The sequence below is a fragment of the Silurus aristotelis genome (assembly GCF_946808225.1).
Source record: "Silurus aristotelis genome assembly, chromosome: 21".
Lineage (NCBI taxonomy): Eukaryota > Metazoa > Chordata > Actinopteri > Siluriformes > Siluridae > Silurus > Silurus aristotelis.
In genome coordinates this window covers 5,250,150-5,272,127 of record NC_139594.1, presented here as the reverse complement: position 1 = coordinate 5,272,127, position 21,978 = coordinate 5,250,150, and the positions used below count along the sequence as shown (strand labels likewise).

At 39.0% G+C, this 21,978-nt stretch overlaps 1 protein-coding gene and 1 long non-coding RNA gene across 2 annotated transcripts in view; one reads left to right on the top strand and one right to left on the bottom strand.

Moving 5' to 3' along the window:
• Positions 1–1,565: 1,565 nt before the first annotated feature.
• On the bottom strand, positions 1,566–19,783 carry LOC310716998. Its single transcript, XR_014530703.1, has 4 exons — positions 19,664–19,783; positions 18,812–18,945; positions 14,880–14,945; positions 1,566–1,992 (listed from the first exon to the last, which is right to left on the bottom strand). It is a non-coding gene; the product is annotated as an uncharacterized lncRNA (long non-coding RNA).
• A 125-nt stretch (positions 19,784–19,908) lies between these two features.
• Positions 19,909–21,978, top strand: part of s1pr2 (sphingosine-1-phosphate receptor 2) — a 31,384-nt gene continuing 29,314 nt past the window's right edge. Inside the window, exon 1 of the mRNA XM_083524577.1 lies at positions 19,909–20,589. The gene's annotated coding sequence lies outside the window, so the exon portion shown is untranslated. The remainder of the gene's footprint in view (positions 20,590–21,978) is intronic.

The window sequence follows — 21,978 nt, the reverse complement described above, 5'->3', positions numbered from 1 at the left end:
CTCCACTCCTCTTCACATCTCTCTCAGCACCACCCTGACCCTGGCATTTCACAGACTCTCCCTCTGAGACTGGTGACCTCATCACTGGGCAGGAAGTAGGGAGGGGGGGTTCAAGTTCTTCTTGTGAATGTAATCCCACACTTCCCTAAATATTTCATATGAGGAGAAAGAGCGAATGAGTAAAGGGGGGTTGGAGGCACCGAGTTTATTTGCTTCTTGCTCATGCCATATAATCCATGCTTGGATGAACTAGTTCTCTCCTTTTTCCTTCATTAATAAAAAATCTGCGTTGCCAAAGCCAATTGTGATTACTGGAAGAAAACGTGGCAGCTGGAGATCAAATGCATGGCCTACAAAAAGGTCCAAACCGAGGGAGAATGTTAAAGAAAGATGGAAAGCTTAGATGTAAGCTGAAAATGTGTCATAAAGCATTTTTCTCCACAGGTGTAGTTGAGTAGGCGTCATAATCAGAATTAGTCTGCGTGCATGCAAAAACAGGTCTCTGAAGAGAAAAACAGACAGAGTTAGAACTGGTCTTTGTGCAGTTTAGTGAACTGGATGTTTTATCTTTGTCTTCCTGTCTGGAAAAAAGAGATGAGTCAAACAATTAGCAGAAAATGAAGAAACCCAAGCCAGCTGTTCCTCCTTAGTCTCCAGAACGCCTATCAGGACTGGAAGCTGATTAGGAAAAGGGAGTAGAGGTTCTCACAGACCTACATATCCCTAGAGTTCTCTTTGTATACCACACACACACATATGCAACCACACACAACACACACATACCATCAGACACATAGCACACACTTAGAGACTTTGGAAGCAAATAGAAATTTTATGCCAGATCCTATAAGAGACCTTTCCTTGGCAAATTGAATGGAATCTAATTTGAGAGGGACTGAGTGCAGCTCCTGAGTCCAACGTTAATGTTTACCAGACGCTCATGTGAGCTACAGTTTATCATGCACTCATCTAGGATGATTTATTCCTTGTTTCTGTTCCGTTCTAAAGATGTACAGATTCATGTAAAACATTCTTTTTTTTTTTTTAAGTTTAAGGAATAACAAGGCTTCAGGGAAAAATCCTTGAAGAGAAAATATTAACTTTGTACTGTATACATTGTTGTTTTGGATTCTGATTGGTCCAAAGTGTTGCTTAATTTTTAGAACAGCATGACTTGCAGCATTACATCACAGTGAAATTTGTTTTTTTTAAATGTATGAGTAATATAAAAAAGCTGGGGTTGGAGACCAGTGTCAGTCATGATACAGTTCCCCTGGAGCACAAACAGTTAAGGGCCGTGCTTAAGGGCTCAATAAGGGCATCTTGGAAATACTGGGGCTTGAACCTGCAACCTTCTGATTAGTAAACCAAAGCCCTAACCACTGAGATACCTCTTCTAATTCTAATAATGTAGAGAAATGTATTGTACTAAGATCTAGTAACTGCTAATTTAGGAGGAATATATATAAAAAGAATAAAACACTCAAAGACATACATTTATTGTAAAATAAAATGTTTGTGTTGGTAAAAGCCACTCTGCTTTGTGGCTTTTATTGATGTTGTTTTAATGGAACAACATGACCCAAAATGTTCTAAATCTAAAACAACATTAATGAGTGACTAATAACTGCTGAGAGAGTATGAAATGCAGTGAAGGAGTAGAAGTATTGTCGGGTTAAGCCTATTTTGACTCCTGAGGTAGATGGGTGAGTTATGAGATGGACTGATGAGGCATGAGACATCTGGAACCAAGATCCTCAGGCAATTTTTTCCAGACTCACCCAAAACGCTTTTCATGTGCGAGGAAAAGCAGGACAGCCGTCTGACGCACCTGTGCTGTTTTACTTAAGATCTGACTCAATATGCTCAATTTGCTGAAACTGCACAAAGAAGCAAACTTTATATATATCTCGTTTTCTTTTAGGCTTTACCTCACTATGTTTCCATCTTTCTTGTTTTCCTCCAGAGGGGTGCGCCCAAGCACAGCCACTCCTGCAAAACATGAAAAAAACCACACACACACGCACACGCGCACGTGCACGCACACGCACTCACAGTCTTTTCTTGTATTACTATTCTGGTGTGGTATTTCAAGTGCTTTGTAATCAGTATTACTAAAATGTACCTTCGCTGAACCTTGAGATAACTTCCTCTTTTTTTTTTTTTAAATAAAAGAAGCCACATAAAAAAGTGTTCATGAGAACTAGTCAAATGTATCCAAGGTTAACACAGTCAAATGTTGCTATCATTTAGTTCCCACACTGAGATAAATACATGCCCACTCACAGTCACACAGAGATGAAGGAAAGCGTATGCAACAGTGTTTCAACGGGATTCTGGTGTGCAGCATATTGACTCAAAACAATAATGACCTCTGTACCTCACCATGGTTTTCGAAATAATTGACAGTTTATTTTACAAACCACTGAAAGATCGACACAATTACATGCACGTGCCTCTAGAATACTGGACAAAAAATGAGACTGGCAGACTATAAAAGAGCATGGGCCAATTAGCTGTACATTCAGTGGGTTGATGGCCGATCTCGGTGTCACTACAGCCTATAAAGGCATTCTTTGTTAAAGAAAAAAGGAGGAAAAGCTCTTTCCGTGTGGGTAGAGCAACAAATGTTTCAGTGCTCAGTGGGTTTTTTCTTTCTTGAAGACTCTTTCCACCAAAAAAAACAGATTTCCTCTGTGTAGTTATACACGCAATAGTAGCACATCAAGGCTTTGAAATTAAATATTAAACACGATCCAGGGGAGATATAAGTCCTAGAGGACAACAAAGAGAACACTGAGAATGGCTACATTCCCCAATGCTAGTCACCCTTGTGGTTAATAAAATGCTTTTTTTTTTCTCCACATGGTATGAGAGCTTGGCTAAAATACAAAAGTCTGTTTGAAAAAAATAAATTATTAACTAGGAAAAAAATAAACGCTAGAAAAACTTTACTTAAACAGTTTAAGCAGATGAAAAGAAAAAATGCAAGATGTGATGAAAGAGAGGATGTGGAAAAAATTTGAGAAGACGATACGAGCATGTGTAAAGGTAAGAAAAAAAGAGATGTGCTCAGAAAAACAAGAATAGTACGTGCAAATGTGCAGGTTTGTGGAGGTTTGTGGATGTGTGCAGATGTGATACAGGAAGACAGGCCGGTTAGCGGCATCCAGATGTTAGTATAGTCTCTGTAACGGTTTTAGAGATGGAAATTCATCAGATTTTGCTGTGTGAGACAGAAAGAAAGGAAGCGGGAACAGTTTTGGGTCTGTTTGCAATAATTAAATTGCCTTGCTCAGCTGGAGAGCACAATGAATGTGTGTGACTGCATGCATGCCTGCATGTGTGTGTGTGTGTGTGTGTGTGTGTGTGTGTGTGTGTGTGTGTGTGTGTGTGTGTGTGTGTTTGTTTGTTAGTGCCTGTGAGTGTGTGTTTATACATGTATGTGTTTGCCAGAGCAGGTCTGGTTCCCATTAGACTAAAGGTCCAGGGATCGGTATGCTTTGAGAAGGCAGGCTGGTCCCACAGGAGAGAAGAAACAGGCTGAAGTCACTCCACCCTTTTTGAAAGGGTTGATAGAAAGTCAGCTGGAAAAGTTCACTCTCTTCCCCTTGTTTGCTTGGAAAGATGTGAGTCCCAAACTCAGAATGTTTATGTATGTGCAGTGTTTGGATTAGGATTGGAAAAAAGAGTCACCTAAAAAGGATGTATGCAGTGATGGATGTGCCATTCCCTTCTGAACCTTGCACCAGTGTTAATTGCCTATGTTGTGTTTTAATGTGCGGATACTGACAGGTTTTTGAGTCACATGGGCTTGGTGCTTCGAAAGCAGTTACCAATTAGCCTCGAGCACAGACACACATCTATTAATCACACTGCCTCAAGGCTGTTAAAGAAAACAGTATAGATCACAATAAAGCTGCACGTATAAAGCAATTTTGATCACTGTATATATTTAGTCTACAAGCTCGTTCCCTCCCCCTTTTTGTCAATGCTCTGAGACAAACCAGAGCCTTTGTAGGAACCATTTTTTACTCTTCTTTCTCTGTTTTTTTGATTGCAGGCAGTAAAGTGCGAATAGCACCATGAGCCTCATGCATGCTGGCTCTAACGGCGAACTTTTGAAGTAGCTGAACACTGACATTGCCGTAAAGCTTCTCAGCATGATCCGAGACAGTGCAAGCTGAGAGGACACCTGGGGAAAGCTCTGAGAGCGTCCAATGCATTTACCCCCCACCACCACCACTTCCCGCACACACACCCACCACCGCTTGCAGTATTGTGTCGAGAGAGAAAAATATGGAGGGACTCTCTGTCTCCGTTCACTTGACCCAAGGGGCAGCTGATTTATAGAACCCGTGTACTCCACTCCAGATTTCCTGGAATCTCTAGCTTTTTTCAAGGAGCTTGAGGAACTGGAGAGGGACTCGTGGGGAGAGTATGGTCTGAGGACAGGGAAAGGGCCATATTTTACTGCAGCCATTAAATCAATTGGCTTCCAGATGTATGAAGAGTTGGAACTAGTCTATTGACCTGCACAATAGCCTCCTGCATTAGAGTTACATACCCGAGTCTCTGTCGAAAGATTCATTTTCCTCACCGGGTTAAGCTCTGGAGAGTTAAAAGTGTTACATGATAGCAGAGGGTCTGAGTGCAAACTCATGCCTCTGGCATTGACCCACGGCAGAGCAGGAGCCTAGAGGGGGTCAAGAAGTCCTCTTTAGGCTGGATAGTCTGTGTGTTTAGAGACAGATTAAAGATTCCCTTGGTTTAGAGTCAGTTATTTCTAGAGCTCTCGAGTGATGGAGATAAGAGCATAAGACGGCTTTAGCTAGAGGACGCAGTAAAGCGCTCAGTACGGGAGTCCATTAATGATATCACGCCGATCACATGACTACATCTGTCTCTTTTCGGTTCAAGTTTTGAAAGTTGTTTTCCGCACTCAGAGCACAAGGCTCCATCCTTAATGACTAACCCTCACGGGTTTTCTAGCACTTCACTGTTTCACCATAGAGTGTTGGTCCATTAGGTGCAATCTGCTTTCAGTTTGCACCCCCACAAACCAGCATGTCAGGACTCTTGTGAGCTGATGATTAAAAGCATCTCTCTCTCTTTCTCTCGCTCTCTCTCTCTCTCGCTCTCTCTCTCTCTTTCTTTCTCTCTCCTTTTCTTGCACCCTGGCCTTTTGTTCAGCTATGTTCATAGTTTTCTGGAGTGTTCTTTCTCGCAGCTGCACCATTGCCAAACTTTGACTTTAAAAGATAAACTTTGGAACTTCTCCAATTTAGCTCTTTGGTTCATGGCCATCCAAAAAAAAAAAAAAAAGATTTGTATTCCCAACAGTATTCCACATCCAAGACACACACAGACACAATATAAATTGTATACTTGCTTGTTGGGAGACCCTGCACTTGTTGAATCTGACAGCATTACAATGTCAAAAGCAGCTTTAATCCTTTGTTTTCCTTTACCCGCCCTCAGGCCTACAATAAGGGAAGTTCCCATGATTCCTTGGGACACAATTTCACAGTGCAATTTCATAGCCTCTGGACAATTCTCCCAATGAACCTAGTACCTTATTTAAGCAATGTGGGCGTGACACAAATTCCTGGGCCCTGTGGGCCTTCTTTGCATCCTATAAAAATGCAAACGTTTTCATTTTAGGGTCACAACGTAAAAAATCCTTTATACTTTTAGATATGTTAGAGGATTGGAGGACATGTCCTTTCAATGTTTCAAGGGAAGTTGCCCTATTTTTTTCTCAGCTAAATTCAACTTTCTTTTTACTTGCTCATTGTTATCAAATACAGTAGACTTACATTTTCAGTACATTTAGGACATTTGGCAGATGCCCATATCCAGAGAGACTTACAGTTTTCTCAGCTACACAGATTGAGGATAAAGGGCCTTGCAGTGGCAGCTTGGTGGTACTTGGTTGCTAGATGCACTGGGTATCACTGAATATCACAAGAATATACAACCTGACAACATACAACAATGATGACATACAACAATAATGAGTACTGTGCAAAAAATCTGTTAAATACTAGTGTACAATAAAACAAAATGTTGGTGGTCAGGTGCAAACAGTCATGTGATGTGATCCAGCGAGGTGCAGGGGCTGATGGGAACCATAGTCATGCGCTGTATTCATGGTAACCATGACACCATTGGGTATTTCCTCCTTTCATACCCAGTAATTCTGGGACATGCTCAGGATCTACCAACACCCTGATCAGGATTAAAACTGAATGACATGAGACATGAATGCATAAGCAAGTTTAATCTTTATATATTTACAATGTTCTTTCAGAACAGTATAATTTGTATACATACTTATATGAATTTTAGTACATTCTGAATATATCATTTCAGGGCTCTTAAAAGTTAATAATATCACTAAATTACAAAGTCAAGACAAATGGATACTTGCACTTCAGTAAATATCCATTTTGCAATCTACAGAAAAAATGTAATAGTGGCACATGCAATAAAACGATAAAAAAATATCATTAACCCACTACATAGTCTGCTTAGTTTACAAAATCTCCTTTTGAAATCGCGTATCAAAACTTTAATCTCTGTCACGTCCATATCTTTTTAATCCTATAAATGATAGACGATCATTATATCGCGGTGTGGCTTCCCCACCGATTACCATCTCACAGCTGGATTGTGATTGGTGTTTTGAGAGCCCCGGTCACGCGTTATTTCTCCACTTTGATTGCATGGTTCAACACACACAACTTCCTGCAATCTGCAGACACATGCGATTGCAGCTGAGAGAGAACAGGATAAAAACTCTGTACAGGTTATTTTCCAAAAAAAAAACAAAGAGAGTCTCAGACACAGACCTTTGGGGCAACCATCTCTGCTTGACACTGTAGCTCATGGCAAATCCTCAAGTGGACAGGCCAAAGGATGAGCACATGCTTAAGCCATCCATCATCGTTGTCTCCAAGATGCCTAAAAGTGGCTGCAGTTTTGAGTGAGGGGGGTTGAAAAGCCTCAGTATATCAAGCTTTTTTAAACAGCCAGGCTGTGTGCCTCTTTCAAGGAGTTTATGTTTCTTGGCATGCCACTTAACTCATTTCTGAGTGTCAAGCTGGTCCTGGATGCCAAGCATTCAAATATTAAACTCTCGTCTCAATCACTGTCTATAATTCTTCCTTTAATCACTAGCATTATTGAACTCTTGATTGGCTCAGACTACCGTGTTATTTTAGTTTTGATTGGCTGCAGCCGATGAGGTCATACTGCAGCTGTATCAACATTTACCGCAAACTTTTCCAGAGTTCCTTCCACGCCCGATTATGCAGAATTCTGAGCCAGTATAACACCCCATACCCCCCTTATCCAACTCCTTCCAAAGAACTATAAAATTCATGCAAACCTGCACTCTGAAATCAAATGCCAGAAGCAGAACAAGAAGTTACAGCTACATGTCAAAACCAAACTCTTATTCAAACAATACGGGTGCTTTTCATAAATAAGGCATAAAAATGTTTAGAAAAGAAAAAGGTATCACAATTTGAATCAGAAAAAAAAAACAGGCAGCTCGATTAGCATCCATGACGAAAGGAGTCATGGGAAAGCAGTGGGGAATTTAAGGAGGCATTCTGTTGTGTGCAAATGTAGATTTTTTTTGTTGGGTTCTCCACAGAGAGGATCATTATAGAAATTCAACATGTGCTGTAACATCTCCAATTTTTAACTTTTGCCTTCATGACTTTTACTTTTGCAGCCCCACCCCCACCCCCCATCCTCCCACCATAACAGAAAGGTCACATGTACTTCACTTTTAGGTAACTCGAGTCAGGCATGTGACGTTTCTCACAAGGTCTGTTTATATTCTGCAGCTTTATATTCCATATGTTGCGGTTTAATTTTCATCTACTATGGGTCTTGTCACTTTTACTTAACATGTCTACCAAGATTGGTTTACATAAGCATGTGGTCATGTGGTTTAGTTTTTTTGTTGACGTGCTGTTGGCCTGCTTCGTTACACACACACACACACACACACACACACACACACACACACACACACACACACACACACACACACACACACACACCTTTTTTACATCATGAAAGCTAGGTGGTTTCCAATAATTGGAAATTTCACACTCTCACATAGCGAAAATAAAACAAATAGACAGGAAATAAAGCAGACGACAAAGGAGCACCACAAAGTCTCATTTCCTCAACAGTTGTCTGGTTCAGGAGATCCTGAATGTTTTAGTTATTTGTTATTTTATGATACTGACAGTGAGGCCTCTTCAGGCTGAGTCTGTTTTACAGAGCAAAAAATTTATCTCAATACGGTTGTCTTACGTTTGTCAAATCTGCACCAAAATATAATAAGGTTTGATCTGTGGACACGTCCCTGTTTAGTTTATCATTAATTTCCTCTCCCTTCCTTAAGACCCATGGACCACTGGGTGACATCAGGCTGCCATCTGGTTTCCTGAATCTCCCCCACTGCCCCCTCCTTCCACATCACGTTTAAGGCCTTTTCACCCTCTGCGTTCATCAATCTTCACACAGCTATTCCATGTGCGTGTTGCATGGTTGCATGTACGCAGTGGGGCAGAGAGATGGCTTATGTTAGCAGGTGGACACATGAAAGCCCCCGCTGAAGGACTACCATATTCCGTGTTATCAGATGACCCCTAATATTGACCTCTGAATCAGCTCTCAGTCCCGAGGAATGCGAGGAGTGACTGATAAAACACACACGGGTGTTTGTATGAACACATTGTATGAAGCTTTCCTTTGTGTGCTCATGAGCACATATTTAATAAGGGAGGTTTTGGAAAAGATGAAAGTGACAATCCTCTTCCACCCCAAACCACTTTCACACACTATTCATGCTTAATACGTTCACATAGGAAGCCAAAGCCGGTCTCTGTAGACTCCAACAGTCACATGCATGACCTGCTCTCTTAAAGCTTTCACCCTCGGTTGATCTACTTCATTGCACTTCCTCCTTTCCTCTCTTCTCCTCCGTGCACATTCGCTCATCCGGCTCTTGGTTGCACATCCTTCATCCTCCCACTTTTCTCCTGACTCACCTTAAGCTGTGTGACAATTTGCATCCAGATCTTGTTTAATATCCAGCACAGTTTTTATTGTGTCAAAAACATCCTCATGGGACTTGACCTAACAGCATAACCATCCTTAAAAAATAATTTTAAAGGTAAAAACGCCATTTTTGTCAAATACACATTTTGCAGAAGACAAAAATTTGTCCAATGCTTACAAAACAGGTCCTGAGCAAAATATACATAAAGATATAATATAAATATTATATACATATATATAAAGACAAAAATATACCTGAATTTGACCTGCAAACAATAGCTAGAGTGTAAAAGTGCGCTCTCTCTCTCTCTCTCTCTCTATATATATATATATATATATATATATATGCCATCTTTATGTTATACCACAGCCCTGTTAACTTCTTGCTTCTTCTTTATACATTGAACGAATATGTAGATTAGTTTCCTGCCACAGATATTTACAAGAAAAGCATCTGATATAGTTATCTGTCATTTATTTCTGAAAATGTAGTGATAAAGTGTTCAGTGACAGCACTACTTATCCGTCAAACGTGGGAAGATCTTCATGAGAGAGGAGTTTATGCTTCTGCGGGTTCTCAAAAACATGAAAATCGTATTAAATTCAAGAAATGCTGCAGAGGCAACAACTATTTATAGCTGTTTTTCGAATGCAAGCTATTCAGGAACTAACTTGTTTTGCAAAGCACAGCACTGAATGTAACCATAAATGTATATAAGTTGTTCCAAATTGCAATCGTTGACAAATCCTGTGATGAACAAAAAATCTAAAGTTAATGAGCTAATACAGTCCTATTATGGAGCCAGTGTCTTGTGAAAAACAGGTTACATTTTTGATTATTCAGTTTCAGTTTAACTGTGCCTCTGCATACAAATTGTGGAATAAAGATGTAACGACATTCTTGCAAAAATATATTTGCTCATTTGGGGTTTTAATGATGTCAGAGAAAATCTTCCATTAATGCAGACTTTGTTTTAAATCTGAGAGTCACCCTTCAGTTCTCGTGTTTTGAAGATTGTAGGCCGATTCATGCTGAAAGAGATTGCATGTAATGGGATAGAGATATAGATAAATACAGAGGAATGGATAGACAGATGGAGATAAAGGTGATCAGACAGAAGAATCAGTGGATTATTTTCACTGATGTTTTTCTCTAAAGGTACAAGTGAAACCAAACCATACCAAATATATTAATAACCCCTTTAGCATAAAACAGACAGTTTTCCTTTCCTTTGGCTATACATGGCTAATATTTTTTAACACTGTAATTGTAAAAATGTACACATTTCAAAAAGAGAGTCATATGGTTGGATTTTGGTACAATTTATTTAATCAAAATGTATAATAATCTTACAGCTCAGTTTTAAACTGAAATGCATGAAACTGTATACATCATGGTCATTATGTTTTAAAATGTTTTATACAATTTGCAAAAGTCTTTCTGTATTTAGAAGGACCATCTGGAAAATCTTTGGGAAAGAAGTCTGACATGACCAATTTAAAGACGTCCTAATCCTATTTTACTAAAACGTCCTGTACACCCACACATGAAGACTGAACGCAGGTACGAGTCTTTGAACTGACACCAGTCACGCGATAAACGTCTGTCAGTGTTAGGTTTCCTGTGAGTCAGGATGGCCGCCATATGGTTTCAGGTCAAACCAACAGATTTTAAATTTGCCCCCTTCTGAGTTTTCCAAGATTAAATATCAGCAGCAGTGATGGAGTCACTTCGCCCCGCCCATATGTCTGTTGTTCTGACTCCCATTTTTCTTTCAACAAGACAAGAGGTCAATTCTGCTTTTCATTGAAGCGACTCCTCGACTTCATTAAACCCATGTTTGAATTTCCAACTTAAATGAGCCGATCACATGTCAGTGGAACTCCGATTTCCAATTCGTGTTAAAACACGTTACAGGTCAGGGCTGTAAAGATTAACAGGGATGCATATTGATATGTAAGAAAACACTGATGGAGGTAAAATGTGTTTTGTTAAGAAAATCTGCTCTGTAAATAAAGGCCTAATCTTCAGGAAGTCACAGAACTCATGTCCTTCTGCCCATCCTGTGTCTCATTAAGGAGTGCACTTCAAGGAGTCTCAAGCTACCTTTTATATATCTCTCTCTCACACACACACACACACACACACACACACACACACACACACACACACACACACACATGCAAACACACTCGCACACATTCTCTGCCTGAACAGGAGGATTGGGGTTTTCAGAATGAAACCCAACACTAAGCACACACATACATAGCAATCAGAATGAAGACACAAATACACACATTAGAGCATGGGAACAGACTTTCTTCTGCCCTCGCAGTAATAATTTGGGAACACTAAAACCCTGTGAGAGAGACAAACCTCTAAAAATGTCAATAATGTAGCCACATTTCTCTTAAGAGTCATTTGAATCTAAACCTAAGCAGACTTGTGAAGAATTGATAAACATCTTCTAGGAAGAGTTCTCTCGCTCGCATTGCTCGCCGATGAATAAACCTCTAGTCAGAGGTCACAGTCATGCCGGCGATGAGAAAGTCCAGACGGCACTTGAATTGAGAAAAGCCGGGTTTCAGCAGAGGAAAGAGGAAGAGGTGATAATAGGTAAGTCGCAGAAGGTGTGTATGGGGTCACCTCTGAAAAATCACCTGCGAGCTTTACGAGACATGAGGCAGGACTGACACTTAAGCCACTAATGGATGATTAGTGAGGAACAGAGATCAGCCATCTTGACTCCAGACACCTCTGTTTAATCCCTACAGGAAAGGGTGAAAAGGCTGGAATAACACTACAACACCTAGCAAACACTCAATAACACCCTCCTCTACCAACACCAACATCATCACTACCATCAACACCTTTATCACCAGCAAAACAGTAACTTCAGTTTACTAAACACACAAGATTATCAATGGTGTAATGTGAAACTTGAGGTTTTAATGTGGCTTTATATGAGCTTGAATGTATAATATATGTATATATGTGCAAAAGTACCAACGGCTGAAAGGAAACTCCAAAATGATTGGCACTCTTTGAGTGAAACTATTTGTCATAATTGTCATAGTTTCTCATCCATGCGTTTTCTTGATTATTGATTCTCATAACTGTTTATTGATTATTTTAAAATATAGTTTTAGTAAAAATAATGTATTAGCTATTCATTTCAGACAATTTTATACAGTTTCTAGCATTAAGAAAAATTGTAAAGTGTGGGCAAAAAGTGTGAGACCACTAGCGAAATTTTTTCTAGCTCTTATTTATTTATTTGTTTGTTTGTTTGTTTGTGTGTAAATTAAAGTTATAGAAATGTTTACATGAATTCCATAAAAAGAAAACTTGGGCCTAGTTGAACGGGCTTGGGATTTCCATTGGAGATTTCAATAGAAACAGGAACAGTGTTGATTTTAAAGCTTGAAGCTCAAAAGATTCCTTGAATAAATTATTAATTTCAATATTCATTAGGAGTGCAAATAATTGTGCTGGTAGCTTTACTCCAAATGGGCAGAGAGAATATTTTTCCAAACTAAACCTCAACAATTGCAGAAGTTGCATGACATCAGTGACATTTGTAGGCAAAAGATGTGAACAAACATGTAAATGACATTTTAACATCATGGAAAGGGCGTGTCCTCGCCACTGTGTAGGCGTTAATTATAACTGAAAACAAACAATAGGATCATGTGACACGAACGCACCTCTGCTGCTTGCATCAGGATAAATGAACATGACAGTCCAGGACTTGTTTATGCCTGTAATCAAATTCATGGGCATAAAGTACCATCTGTTCATCTGTTCTGGATGAAGTTGAACGGTCTCTCCAGCATCTTTTACTCTTTCTCACCATTTGAACAGATTTTTTTTTTGTTTTTAAGAAAAAAAAAAGACGGCTCTGATTAAAATCACATGATTTCCAAGCACATGGTACTGAAGAATTCACCAAATGTTCTAGAAATGTATTTGCGTGGCAGAAAGAGGAACATAGTGTGTGCTTTTGCTCTACTCTCTTCTGTAAGGGAAATGATGAGTGATTTAGTTCCTCTACTTAAAAATGAACTATGTAGCCAATAACTGATTTCTCTTTGTGACGTATCAGGTATCAATGTACGTACATATATCCTCATTTTCTTAGGAGTTATAAAGGTAATTTCCCAGAAATGTCCAAAGATAAATTATAGTGCATTAGATTAAAATACTGTAATAATAATTTGGGGTTTTTTTTATGTTTAGGAAAGTTTACTATTCTACTTTTTGGGTTTACTTACTGTGTAAGTAAAAGGTTTTCAGCTGAAGGATGGGAGAATACTTATACAGAGCATGAGAAAAGCAGGGGTCAGGGCTATAATAATTCCCAGAGTGTACAAAAGCTATACTAAAAGTAGGCACAGCCATTCTTTCACATCTCTTCTAGTCTTCAAGACTATTTAAAAATTATCATGTGAATTTATTTAGTGTAGTTTCTGTCAGTAGTGTTACAAGGTAGTCATTACTATTTACAACATTCTTACAGTAATCTTACTTAAACCTATTCAAAAGAGTCAAAAATCCAAACAAAATAACCCGAAATGGTTTATTAAATGCTTTTGTTTGATCACATAAAAAACAACATTTGAATGTTGCATGGACAAGGGGGTGGGAATCGGTCTCAGTTCTAAACACCATGAAGAACATAAACTATAATATATAGATGATCTAATTGAAACTCAAACTAGCTAGCAAAGACTAACTAGCTAGCTATCTAGGATAACAATAACTAGCATTTCCTAGCTTTAGCTCCGGTTGCAGTTACACTGCTTTATTACAACAGTTGAAGCTATGTATGATTATTACAAAATGAAATAAATGAAAATGTAAAGAAATTGTGAAAAGTTCTGCTTCAAAAAGTTTTTGTTTGGCTAGATTTACAATAAAGATAATGCTACTGTTTGATTTGGTGTGTTTTGTGTGTTTACACCTATCCAGAGGAACTTAATTTTTTTTTCTGATTAGCAGTTGAGGGTTAAGGGCCTTGTTTAAGAGCTAGTAGTACTGGAATTTGAACACACAACCTTCCCAGCTACACTTAACCAGAGAGCTCCTACCATCCAACCCATTTGCCAGGGAAGCTTACATTAGAGAAAAATAGTGTCATTCTGTAGTGTCATTCTGTACCTCTACAATGCAATATTATCCTCCAGCTCTGTAAAGACATGAAATGTATTATACTGTGTTACTGTAGAAATAAGATAAATTCTTTACAGTGTAGGAATGGAATCTGTAAATCTGCACTCTTTTCCTTATATTGCCTTCATTACATACAAAAAGTCTTTATTATGTGCAAAATCCCAAATCCATTCTACTAAGAATTCAGTCTTAGATCCACCCACAAACTGTCTGACTGTCTTAAAATCTTTTTTAGGTATCTTGGAAACAAAGCTTTTAAACACCATCACCTTTCATAAGCAAGTTGCATTGCCTGAAGTTAAATTTATAACAACTTTATTTCTGACTCATTTGACTGCAAAGTTGTGAAAGTTTAAGATCCCACATGTTACATCATTACATTTCTGTATAGTTTCCGCTCCGTTTTACCACAAGAGGTAATTGGCTACCAGACTATCTATTGATAGCTGGAAGTCTGTCTCATGAGACTAGTCGCTATCAGAAACCTTCAGTGATGGATGATCTAGACATTTTCTTAAGTATATAAACCTTATTTAAGGATGATATATGCAATGCATGAATTTTAAGGTGATATGTTGTGGAATGTCTATGAAACAAGCTAGTTCATATTAACACTTACCTTATAGCAGCTATTAATAGTTCTCTTATCAGCCCCTTTTATTTCTCTCTCATCCTCTCTCTTTCCCTGTTTAAAAAAAAAGAGCTGTGAGTGAGACTCCTTACAAGGCTGACACTGAAGACTCCTTTCCAAAAATGTGAAATATCTTGTCACAAAAAACTTCTCCCTATCACAAATTACCCAAACAATACAAATAATACAAATTACCATTATGTATGGAGAGTGTACCATACAAATCTGCATATATATATATATATATACAGTGAGGAAAATAAGTATTTGAACACGCTGCTATTTTGCAAGTTCTCCCACTTAGAAATTATGGAGGGGTCTGAAATTGTCATCGTAGGTGCATGTCCACTGTGAGAGACAAAATCTAAAAAAAAAAATCCAGAAATCACAATGTATGATTTTTAAACTATTTATTTGTATGATACAGCTGCAAATAAGTATTTGAACACCTGTCTATCAGCTAGAATTCTGACCCTCAAAGACCTGTTAGTCTGCCTTTAAAATGTCCACATCCACTACATTTATTATCCTAAATTAGATGCACCTGTTTGAGGTCGTTAGCTGCATAAAGACACCTGTCCACCCCATACAATCAGTAAGAATCCAACTACTAACATGGCCAAGACCAAAGAGCTGTCCAAAGACACTAGAGACAAAATTGTACACCTCCACAAGGCTGGAAAGGGCTACGGGGAAATTGCCAAGCAACTTGGTGAAAAAAGGTCCACTGTTGGAGCAATCATTAGAAAATGGAAGAAGCTAAACATTACTCCCTGGGGCTCCGTCAATCTCCCTGGGGCTCCGTGCAAGATCTCACCTCGTGGGGTCTCAATGATCCTAAGGAAGGTAAGACATCAGCACAGAACTACACGGGAGGAGCTGGTCAATGACCTGAAAAGAGCTGGGACCACCGTTTCCAAGGTTACTGTTGGTAATACACTAAGACGTCATGGTTTGAAATCATGCATGGCACGGAAGGTTCCCCTGCTTAAACCAGCACATGTTCAGGCACGTCTTAAGTTTGCCAGTGACCATTTGGATGATCCAGAGGAGTCATGGGAGAAAGTCATTTGGTCAGATGAGACCAAAATAGAACTTTTGGGTCATAATTCCACTAAACGTGTTTGGAGGAAGAAAAATGATGAGTACCATCCCAAGAACACCATCCCTACTGTGAAGCATGGGGGTGGTAGCATCATGCTTTGGGGGTGTTTTTCTGCACATGGGACAGGGCGACTGCACTGTATTAAGGAGAGGATGACCGGGGCCATGTATTGCGAGATTTTGGGGAACAACCTCCTTCCCTCAGTTAGAGCATTGAAGATGGGTCGAGGCTGGGTCTTCCAACATGACAATGACCCGAAGCACACAGCCAGGATAACCAAGGAGTGGCTCTGTAAGAAGCATATCAAGGTTCTGGCGTGGCCTAGCCAGTCTCCAGACCTAAACCTAATAGAGAATCTTTGGAGGGAGCTCAAACTCCGTGTTTCTCAGCGACAGGCCAGAAACCTGACTGATCTAGAGAAGATCTGTGTGGAGGAGTGGGCCAAAATCCCTCCTGCAGTGTGTGCAAACCTGGTGAAAAACTACAGGAAACATTTGACCTTTGTAATTGCAAACAAAGGCTACTGTACCAAATATTAACATTGACTTGCTCAGGTGTTCAAATACTTATTTGCAGCTGTATCATACAAATAAATAGTTGAAAAATCATACATTGTGATTTCTGGATTTTTTTTTTTTAGATTATGTCTCTCACAGTGGACATGCACCTACGATGACAATTGCAAAATAGCAGGGTGTTCAAATACTTATTTTCCTCACTGTATATATATATATATATATATATATACACACACACAGTGAGGAAAATAAGTATATATATATATATATGTATAAAATATTTGCGGCCATAACTCATGTTATGGTTTGATCTTTTGGAAACGAAACATCAATATGACAAATAATAATGTGGTAGAAAAATAACTGTATGTGAGTATGAGCATGTGGGCATACTGTATATTTCATAACACATTTTGAAACTTTTTTTTACTCAATATCCGGTACATGAAAATGGATAACAAAAAAATTATCTTATATGCTTTTATTTATTTATTTATTTTGGAGGTGGGGTGTTTAAATTGCTCTAGGTCATGCCTGAAAAAAAATAAATAGATTGCTGTTTTGATGCTGAAAACTTTTTTAATGATTAATTGTGTTGCTTCTAATTTTAGCAACAACTGACGGCTGGTTTACAGGTTGTTTCCATGTTGCAAACGGGACAAAGAAACGTCAGCCACAACTTAAACGAAAGAGTTTTCACAGTGTAGGGGATGGCACGACATGACACTTTCAGCACAAGCCACATAAAACAAGGCTATGTGCAGTTAGAGGAAACCTGGTGGTGGAAACCAAAATGCGGCCAAAACCAACCACATTTATAGCAGTCCCTCACTGCTAAAGTGACAATTCTACTGGAATTTCCATATACTTCGTAAGTGCTCTGTACTGTACAATGTAGAGAAATGGCTCTAAATGGAAGTGCGTTTCCTGTACAGAGCACCCAGTACGTTAGGGACCTTCCATCCTGAGGTTTAAAGCGGCCGGGCCTCAAAACAGCTGCCAGATGTGTGAGTGTCCCAGAAGTCCTAACACGTTCTCACAGACAATGCCGTGCCTGTGGGAGACACGCTAACAGGAACTGAGGTCATGCTTCCTGACCCCTCCTACAAACCGAAAGAAATGCGGGGTTTGAATGAAAAGCAAACCGCAGCAACATGCTCAGTGGATCTACATAAAACAAAATCGCATTGCTTCAAGGTCTAACAGAGACCGAAGAGTAAAACCTGGCACGATCTGTGGATCATGACATCATCTCTGCTGAAAAGTTTTACCCGAATGAATTCTCAGCTCACGATTACACACAATCCTAACAACTTTCCAGTTAACTACTCAGGTGCACTTGTCAACGAACATGCTAAAAATCATATCATGACCAGAAGGAGTCAAAGTGGAACCATTATTACGGTACTCATCCCAGTATATGCATCTGACGTTTGTTAACAGCGTCTTGTCATTTTGTGGTTAGATTTTAATGCATGCTGAAGAGATTCATAACCTGCTTGTTCATGACGGAGCACGATGTAACACAAACTCAATAAGAAACAAGCCCGGGCCGACCTGAGCACACCTGAGGCCAACCGGAGCCAAAAGAAAATAAAAACACAAAGGATTATAATGATTACACAAAGAAACCAAACCGACTGCTTTGGAACATACATAAACACAAACATTAAAACAAAAACATATGAACACATATGTGCGTGCCTTACGACAACACAGAAAGCGATATCGATTTGTCATCATATGAATTAGTCGTACACGCAAACCTGAGTTTATGACAAATGAACGTGGGTGGATGTGATTCACTTTCCTACGAATGACAGCAAACGAAATGATTCTCCCCGTCCCTACAACTAACCTCAGTATCTGCAACTGATCATATGAATACTGAAAATTTTTATCTGCAATTTTTCCTTTAAATATCAGGGCAGTCCCAGATGGACCAGTCATAATATAAATCAGCATATCTGAAAATGAGTATAGCAGTCAAAGATGAAAATTAGGATAAAAGATTGTTGTAGCTAAAACTTGTGGTGATAAATGGGTATGTAGTTTATGTTGCAGTTGTGTTGTTTGTGTCAATTGTGTAATGAAAATCCCCAAAAACCCCATTCGTATTGATGATTTGTTTTTTTTAGGAATTTCAGACTGGTGTAAAGAAGACCACAAAAACTGAACTGGAAATTCACAAAGAAAAATTTCATAATGATGAACTACTTTGATCTAATTTATGGACCCAAAACACAGATTAATCCATGGATGATGGATGATTCTCATTAATTTATTCATCTATTCACCCATAAGTTCTTTATCCTGTTTAGGGTTATGTTTGATATGGATTTGGATATCTCAGGAACACTGGGTCTAAAGGTGAATTTGGCATAACCATCGATTCACCAGGATGTATGTAGACAAAGAAACCTGGAGGAACCTGGAGGAAAAGCCACAAGAATGCACGTGAAGATATAAAACTCCAAACAGACATGCATATTTTTTATAATTTCCTGTATTTAAATTATGGATAAAGGTATGCATTCATTTTCACTCATTGTTTTTTTCTTCTGAGTATGGAGTTTACTCAGGAAAACTGGGCATGGGGTGGGAATACACCCAGGATGGGGGAAGGGATGGTGGTCCATCACAGGGTATACACACACACACACACACACACACACACACACACACACACACACACACACACACACATTTTCACACTCTTGTTTTGCAAATGGCATGTTTTTGGGAGAAGGGAGGAAAGTGGAGAACCTAGAGGAAACTCGTATAGACATGGAAATAACATTTACAGAAACTTCAGGACATGATGTTTCGTTCATCTTACCCAGTAGTGATGAAGGGTTCACAAACAACATATATATATATATATATATATATATATATATATATATATATATATATATATATATATATATATATAAATGAAATCAATGAGAAAAAAATGCTAGTTCCACAATGAATACAGCTATATATAAATATATATATATATATAGCTGTATTCGTTGTGGAACTAGCATTTTTTTTTATTGATTTCATTTTCATTTATACTCTATATGAGTATAATTTAATCTATATGAGACTTCCACGTTTCCAGATATGAGATGATCTACCAAAGTAGCACTAGTGTTTAATACCTATAGCAGAAGTTCTTTCCTGTTTTGCTGGTGTTTTCATTGATTTTTTTTTCTTCTTCTTTCTTTTTTGAAACACACCTGGGAGCTTCTTGAGAAACCCATTTTAACGTGTGAGACGACGCTGCGGAGGGAGGAAGTGAGGAGGAGGTGGTGGTGGTGGTGGTGGAGAAGGAAGAACAAAAAAAGAAAGAAGAAAAACATCTGGAGCTCATTTGGACCCTAGGGGGAAAAGAGAAATTTTTTTTTTTTTTAAGGCAGCAATAAAAAGCGTTTTAAAACACAAACACAAACATTTTTACTTGGTTGATTCTAAACAAGATCTTATCATTGCACAAATATTGGCACCTTATGGTTCTTTGTCTGGACACAGACAGTTCAGGTAGGCGCTCGAGCTGGAGGTGTGTGCGAGGCGTGTACTTGTGCGTGCGCGCGCGTGTGTGTGTGTGTGTGTGCGTGAGAGTGTGTGTGTGAGTGTGTGATAGCTGTACTGACCGACAGAAGGCTGCAGTAAAGCTCTCACTCGTCTGGTCCGTGGAGTTTCACTTGAGAAAGTGTGTTTTTCAAACGGAATGTGAACTTTTTTTATTTATAGGAAGGACGATAGACAGTGTTTTTTTCTTCCTAAGGATTTTTTTATTTGCACCATTTTTTTTACACCAGATCTGCTGTTGTTAACCACTGCCGCCTGTTCCTGTAGATGTTCCTGCTTCTCGGCTGAGCTGAACTTTCTGTAGTGTTATTGGCGGGGTTTTATTTTTTTTTTCTCTTTTAAGATTCATTGACTGGTTTGTTGTTAGGGATCAAGAAACCACTTGGACTTGGACTGAATTAACTCAACTGACTGAATTTTGTAAATGAATGTAAAGGAGTGTGTAACGTTTCACCAGCTCGCCCTGTTTCTCTCTGCTCCGGGCATCTCACATGGGGTGAGTGATTTTATTCCTCTTTATAAATATATATGATAAAGTGTTATGCGACAAATCATAGCATGCACGGGCTTAATTGGTTTGACTCAATGATGCAAAACAACCAATTCTATCTATACAATGCGTGTCTGCCTCTTTCATTCGATGATGTGTAATTTCCACATGCATTATTAATATGGAGGATTACTAGTCCATGCATACAGAATAGAGTAGAGAATCGAATTAAATATACACCCATAAACCCATAAAGACGTCTATATCAAAGGATCCATTAGACTGATTCACATCTGTCACGAGCGCGCGTTTGGGGAGCAGGATTTAATGTGTAACGCGCCTGCAGTTAAACATCAACAGTCTGAAAAACAAAAGGAGGGGGGGTCTTCTTTGTATGTCCCTTATTGTAGTCATTCATTTGTCAACAGGAGGGACTGTGCTCGTTTATATACATGCATGCATACACATATATACACACACACACACACACACACACACACACACACCTTGCAGGGTGCTGCTCTATATTATGCAATGCTATGAAAGACGCCCCCCTTCACACCCACTTCATCCTTGTATTGGGAGTTTCGGGGGATTTTCTCATCCGCAATGGCTGCATTGTTCCAGAAGGATGTATTAATAAGACAAAGGATCTATTATATCTTTGTGTTAGGGTTAAAATGTGCTTTCGGAGTGCCCCTGGTGCCCCAAAGCTCTTTCCATGCATGCATCAAATTTTTTTAAATTTTTTTTTTTTTTTCTTTCTAGCAGAAATTTACTTTAGTTAATGCTTGTCCAGTGGAAAAGGGTTGGGTGTTGGCTGATAAGACTGATGCTATTTTTTCTGAAACAACTTGCTGAACCCCCTGTGGTTCTGAGCGCGATGCTGGGATTTTAACTCGCACTAGTTGATCAGAAGCACAGAACCTTAACCACTGAGTATAACTACTTCTAAGACTTATTTTAATTTGGCAGAATACATTTGCATAATCCCCCCTTAACAAATGCATAAACCATGTTTGCATGCAAGATCCGTGTAAAATATCCTAAAATAAATGGATCGGTCTGGAAAATCGGACCTGATACCCAATCCAGCATTTTCGGTATCATATCAGTATAGGCTACACCCCTATTTTTTTTTCCCTTTCCCAAGGAGTATACAAGAGAAGAAGCAAAACCACACATTTTCTTCTAAAAACGTTGATAACAGAAGTGATACAGACTCAGACAGGTCTTCTGTGTGCTCTTTTGAAGAGAACAGCAATACAATATTGTGAAATAAGACAGCAGAATGCTGGTGCGCCTTTGAGAGCTTGGGTGTCTCAATCTGCTTTTTTTACCAGAACTTACTTCTGATGAAACTGTGTGCTGGCACTGCTGAGTACCGAAACGAAG